This window comes from Octopus bimaculoides, chromosome 7 (genome assembly GCF_001194135.2).
Source record: "Octopus bimaculoides isolate UCB-OBI-ISO-001 chromosome 7, ASM119413v2, whole genome shotgun sequence".
Taxonomy (NCBI): domain Eukaryota; kingdom Metazoa; phylum Mollusca; class Cephalopoda; order Octopoda; family Octopodidae; genus Octopus; species Octopus bimaculoides.
Genome location: NC_068987.1, coordinates 71,307,045 through 71,314,531, shown reverse-complemented (window position 1 = coordinate 71,314,531; position 7,487 = coordinate 71,307,045).

Below are 7,487 nucleotides of genomic sequence, written 5' to 3'. Positions count from 1 at the left end.
TGTGTGCTCACATAACCAGTGGCCATTTTTATCTTGTCTATTCACACGATCGGATAAGTTTATAACCCACACTCTCACACACATATATACTCGCATACATACATACATACATACATACATACATACATACATACATACACACATACAAATACATGTAGATATATATGCATATATCCATATATATTTATGTATCTCTCTCTCTCTCTCTCTCTCTCTCTATATATATATATATATATATATATAAAAACATATATATATAAACATATATACATACATATATACATACATATACACACACATAGTTGCACACATTTACACAAGTTTGCTGAAATAAGTGTTCATGACGTTAGGTCTTTGACTAAATCAATATATTTAGTTTCAGTACAATGCTGATGTCGACACAATTAATTATGTCACAGTTACTCTCTTATAGAGAGTTTAATGCTAATCATGAATTATATATACATATAGTAGTTGCTTAATTATGTCCTTTAGTCTCTGAGTTTGCTATAGAAGGAAGGTGAGATAGTAATGAAATTTGTATTTCCTATATGTTTATCAATGTATGACATTCGTGTAATATGATAAAAATCCTTAAAGCGACATGAATGCAGTCAGTTGATTTCATTGGCTAAGAAGAACTAATCTTAACAAATTGTATACACTGTGTGTCCCTTTAGTGTTATGTAAAATATGCATGAAATGATTGATTGAAGATTGGTTCATTGTGTGAAGTACTTACGGATTCTGCACAACACTGAGTTTCACACTTTATCGATAGCAAGACTTAAGACCAACCTCTCATCTTGTCGCACGTTCCTCCTTTTAGTTTCTCTTTATCATATTTTTTTCTTCTGAGGCGTCTTTACATTATGAAAGTATTCAGCAACAACATATGATTTGGCGATGTCCTTCTCACATACTTTCATTAATATAGACGTAGTATACACCAGTACAAAAGCGAGGTGATATGTGCTTTCATACGACCCCAGGCTAATAACTCTCGCCTCGTTTTGCTTACAGAGTACTCAGACACTTCGATAAATACTAAATGCAGTTTCGATCTCGGTAAAAAGCTGGAAATATTTCGCTTAGCTACTGTTGTCATTACAGAATATATAGAAGATAGGAAATACGGAACAGGAGAACTATACTTAAATATGGCTTATGTAAGTCAAATAGAAACGCAGTGAGTCTCACATATGAAATAAAGTGAGATGAAAATATTCGATCAATTAAAATTATATGAGCAGTGAATAAACACAGTTCTTCTTGAAAGAGATGGTTTTATAAATCTAAAGATAACGAGCGAATCAGGTGGTTTATTTCTTTTTCTGAATATCCAAGCTTATCCAGACTGATAGTTAGGCATTTACTTACAAAATCATGTACACTAATGATTATTGGTATAGATGTAAGATTGTAATCCGGATATTGAAGCTGGATGTTTCGAAGAAGTTGTCCATACTTATTTTCTTTCTCTTTGATTTTCGAAGAGATACTTCACATGAGCAGGTGAGCTGACCTCTATGACGGTACATACTTTTCTTGTCTGTCCCAAACAACAATATGCAGTATGAGAGATGTTATAATGAGAATGTTCCACCAGTATTTGCTGTGTTGGTATTTGTGTACGTACTCGACAACAGAGGGATTCTCTATACTTATTCCAGAAAATTCTCTTTTCCGAATGGAATTGTATATGTGTATATGTAGGCATGTTTGTGTGTATACTATGGCTTAATCAGGATGCTATGGAGGAAATATCAAGGGGAAAATCCCACTGCCTTGAGAGTGTCTTGAGAGCGGAAAAGGTTAAAGGAGTAAACTCCGACAGTAAATCACGGTATACAGTCCCTCAGATGGTCCGGTACTCTCTTTGACACCCTTTCAGTAACTCCAATGTAGGTGGAGTTCTCCATCCATTTGAGAAAATTTATCAAGAAGACCACTCTAATATAAAACTCTAGAGTTGGCCGGACACTACAGCTGTCTTAGACCACTGAGCCACTATAGTCAGACCTCCAAGTCTAAAGATCGGATTCAGATTACAAGAACTGTCACTCGCTTTAAGATTACTAAGCGCAGCCAGGAAGTAAAGCCTTGCAGTATTAAGGATCGGTTTACATAGCCATTTGAGGGCATGTCACACATCTCCATGCTCTTATCATTCATGTATGTATGTTTATATACAGATACGTACGTGTGTATGTATATACGTTTGTATGGAAAGATGTACGTGTGCATGTATGTGTATACATAGGGGAAATAAAATGAACGATGAAAAGGACAGCACATGAGGCAAAAGTTTTATCAAAAAAAGTATTAGATTAAAGCTTTAATAGAACACGCGCACATTCACACACTCACGCGCGCGCGCGCGCGCACACACACACACCATATATATATGATTTATGGTAATGTTGTGCATCTCCGTTGTTCGACACAGAATATACAAGGATTACGTAGTTCCATCAAACGGTCTTGACTTAATACGCAAGTGCCTGAGTATTTCAGAAACACTTCTACATTTAAAAGTAAATCTCGAACGTAATTGGCGTGACAAAATTTGTCACAAGGGCGTTCCGTCCGAATAACTGGTGCAATTCACCGGACAGGTTTACGTCCGCTGAATTTCACTCATAGGCTATGTGTCGACATTGGGCTAGAGCAAACGACGTTTGCTTAGAATGTCATGCGGCGGTAAAAAATAAAAAGATAACATGCTGAATGTGAAACGTATTTCTTAGCCATTGGCCACGAACACACACAAATACACACGTACACACAGACACACACACACACAGACGCAGGCACACACACACACACACACACACACACACACACACACACACACACACACACACACACACACACACACACACACACACACACACACACACACACACATACACACACACACAAATGCATACCTACACATACATACAAACATGCGCAAGGATTGTAGAGAGAGAACAGTAACCTTTAGAAAATGACACTTCACTTTCAATTTTTGCAATTCATTCAGATTTTATCCTTCAAAATTGGTTTTCTCAATGGTGATACAACCCTCTCAACGATTTTTCAATATTAGAACGCGCCCTAGGGCGTCGAACAGGCAGAATCATTAAATACGCCAGGAAAAATGCTGTGCGGCATTTCGTCCGTCTTTACGTTGAGTTCAGATTCCGTCGAGGTCAATTTTGCCTTTCTTCCTTTCAGGGATGAAAGGCAAAGTGCTAGTTGGGGAGTTGGGCACTAGAGTCAATGTAATCCACTTAATTTTTCCACCGAAACAGTGGGCCTTGTGCCAAACTGAAACTAACATTAGAATACGTCCTGCAATTTATTTTCAGGCGAATATTCTTCAGCCTCTTCTTTCCCTTGAAATTGATAATTTTTCAGGATGAATATCAGCATCCAAACGAAAGAAAAGAAAGCCGGGTTGAGTCTAAGCGAGCTGCGTGTGCTCTGTATTGGGCAACGACCATCTCCCGTAGACGTGTGTCTCAAATTTAGTCGGCTGCTCTTGTTGGAGATGCAGATATAAAGGCAATATCCCTCATTGATGTGTTTTACAACTCATATGAGCATTCATGGCAAAAATATAATGAAGAAAGGAGAGATAACAGAGCCCGGTTTTACACCATTTTCTAATGGAGAGCCGTCTGAAAGTAGGTTATTGAAACTGACATCGATTATGGTAATGACAAGGAAGAAGAATTTGCAGTGTCATCCAAATCTTTCAATGATCTTACAGACGGACGACAAACGTACACACAACTCATACACATTTATTTAGAGATATTATGTTGACACTGACGAAAGTAAAAAAGGACAACGCGGCCTAGGTATGTACCTATAATATTTTATTGTTTAAATGAAAATCAGCATGCTATACAAAAACATAGATTTCGTACTCGTAAAATGGATCTGCTACATTATTAAGTTGCATACGACTGCCAACGTTCAATGTGGCTGACCAAATAACAGATTCCTTGCAAGACGAGATTTTAAAATCTCGATTTCTCGTTCGTTACACATAGAAAAGTCATGCTGGAGCGTCGGTAGCGTAAAAGGAAAATGGAAGAGAAGTAAACGAATTATCTCCTTCAGTCTGTTAATGTAGTACGGCCATACAAATTGAAATATGAAGTAGACTTGCCACTTTGCAAGAAAACCAAGTTTCTGCGGTAGTGACTAAATTTTAAATGACAAAGAATTATATCTATATATACGAATATGTCTCTTTCTCTCTTTCACTTTGTATGTATACACATCTCTACCGCACACATATATGTACGTATATATATACACATACATAAGTATATAAATATATTCATTTGTGCGCTTGTGTGTTTATGTATGTGTGCGTGTGTGCTTGTGTATATATATGCACATACATTAATGTATGGCAAGAAATTTTCATCCTCCACCCCCCCACACACACATGAATACCCTTTATTAACTTCAATATATAACCAGTTATACCACTAGCTACCAATATTATTAAATTTTAATAAATTCATTCTCGAAGCAGCTAACGCCTTTGATTGAACTTTTATAACTCAAACCGCTGAACCTTTAAGTTCCTTGCAACCATTCTTTAAATTAATGTATAAATAAATTATTTCATTTTAACTCCCAATAATTCATTTAACTTCCAGCGTATGAAATTTCTGATGAATATCCAGTTTGGTTTAGCTGCTACACGTTTCCAAGTGTATTCATTTCTTCCTCATATCTACAGTAAATTTATGTTTATACAATTCTTTATGCGTGAACTTTCAGTCTTATATATCTTTCTTTTAACCACTTAAATTTCAGTCACTTAATCTGACGCTTTGTGGTTTTAATACTTATTTTATCTCAAAATTAGCAGTGTATTTGAATCAATACAATGTCTTCACACATTAATTACATATCTTAAATCAATTTATATTTATTTGTATATTTATCACACTAATCCTTTCAGTACTTGTATAAAAAAAACTACAATTTTCATCATGTTAATCTCATGTCACATTATGCACGATTAAAGATACATATATTTAACAATAATGAATTCCATGTTATAAAACTCACACCCCAACGCACTACGTTCTTCAATTGCCTTTTGTCTCCTCTTTCGTGACCAACATAACTCGTTTTTCGTTTTTTACTGGTCCGTTTTATTTGCCATAAATTTAATTATATACATCTTTCCACGCATAAATTCTCCTTGATAAAATATTTCAAATTTTGGTTATGTTTTATATATAGATTATTTTAGCGATATATTACTTTTTGTATAATTCTTAAAATTATAACTCAACGTACTGATAAGGAAGTATGAGTCTCTTTTTCAAATATATGCTAGTAAAGATATATCCTTCTTCGTCTTTTCTAGAACGTGGGTTCTCTTTCTCTCCCTCTCAACTCTTACCACCCTAATTGTTTAATATCTAAATAGCTAAGAGATTATTCACTTATTCCAGTACTTAACTCAATAATGAACTAACTCAGTCCCGGTAATAAGATAATGAAAACCATCTGTTAATTCTGTGCAATTACACAGGTGGGGGGACAACCAGGTGCAAAATTAAATTCAGTCATCCTAAAGGTAACTTAGCAAACTAAAGTTTAGTCAAGCGGGATTTAAAAATTCGTTCCTCCATTCGTAGGACATGAGTAACCGATGCGTCAACTTTCGTTAACATTGACTGTTATTTCCAGAAGTTAAAATGCTTTGCTGAGACCATAATATGAACTTGAAAAGTGGTCGAAAGGGGCTCATTGCCCTTCCTAGGGAGTTCCCTTGCAGAACTCAAGTGATAACGAATGTGCGGTACTTTATGCTATGGCAGGCAATAACCATAATGAACTCCCGAGGTTCTGACGCTGTTTTATTGTGATAGTTTGAACTTTTATGGGTTAATGATTTAGGCTCATCGTCCCCGAGTAGGTCCTCTTGCTGAATTGAAATGGAAGTAAATGTGCCTCACTGTATCTTCATCTGTAGTTAATGTATAACAACTGAGTCGAAATTTATTTTATGGGACTACCAATTATCGAAGCTATGACCCTTTGCTGTGTTACAATAGCCAAGATCAATAAATGAGTCGCCGGGGCTTACTACCACCCTGGAGGTCTCCTTGCTCGTTCCGGGTATAGACAGTGTCTTCACATCATCTTTAGGCAATGGGTAACCAATATGTCCCGTAAAGGTAAACGTAAACTTCAGAAGTTATCAGATACTAATACAGTGTTAATGTGAACTTCAATAGATAAGTTGAAGAGGCTTGTTGCCCCCATCCTCACCAAGGGTCCCCTTGGTAGGTTCATGTAAAAGTTCATGTGTTCACCTTCCTCTGTAAGCCATGGGTTATCAATACGTGACATTTTGTTGCATTGGTCACTTCCGACATACAGAATGCGAACCCTCCCCTGCATCGTTTTCAAACCTCTCCTTCCCTCTGCAGACTGCATCAACGCTTGCAGTCTATACTTCTCTAAGTCATTTCTTAGATGTTTTTGTCTCATCGCTTTGCAGAGAACGGAAAACTCGAGAATCTTCCGCCAGGCTCCCGCTGGCTTGCAGGTTTTGCTGTCAATATGCAGCTTTTAATTCTAAACATACATACAAAGAGACATACATACATACATACATAATACACACACATATGTATATATATATATATATATATATATATATATATATATATATATATATATACATCCATTGAATCTCACTCTGTCTCTTTCTCTCTCTCCTCCGCACATTACGTTTCATGAAATGCACGACTATGTTCAAGTCTTACCTTCCATCTTACTTGAAATTTTTCATGCTTTATTTTGCTACATGTTAAAGTTTGATACGGAACAATAGAGATCGTGATTTTAAATCTGACGTTTCCAGAACTGCAGAGTCTCATATACCTGCCAACCATGTTGTTTCTTACATACCGGTTGAATTAATGTAGACTCTCCAGCTCATAGTTTCGTGATCGTTTCTACGTTAGTATTGTTCATCAATAGAACACTCTTACGTAGGAATATGACATTACCACTCAAAATTTAAAGATCGATTGCGAAAACAATACTCATATTGCAATACAATTCCGAAATTATCATGCATCACAAATTCGCACGTGACCACTGAGACATGCACACACACACACATATATGCCCGCGCTAAGAATAAAAGTGACAGTCAGAAATAAATGAAGACGTGTCTGCTGATGCATGAGGCTAATAACCAACATCATTTGACGGGAAATTATGCATAAATTCATCCAGAATGTAAGAAATTCAAAAGTTGCGAAGGTATTCATTTCCCGAAAATGAGGCTATAAAAAACTGGGAAGTCGGAATCGGACTCTGGAACACTATTGGTCCAAACTAACAAGTAAGAATCTAAATATAAGAAAATGTTAAAGAACAGCTCTCTGTCTATCTATCTGTCTGTCTGTTTATATATATATATATATATATATATATATATATAT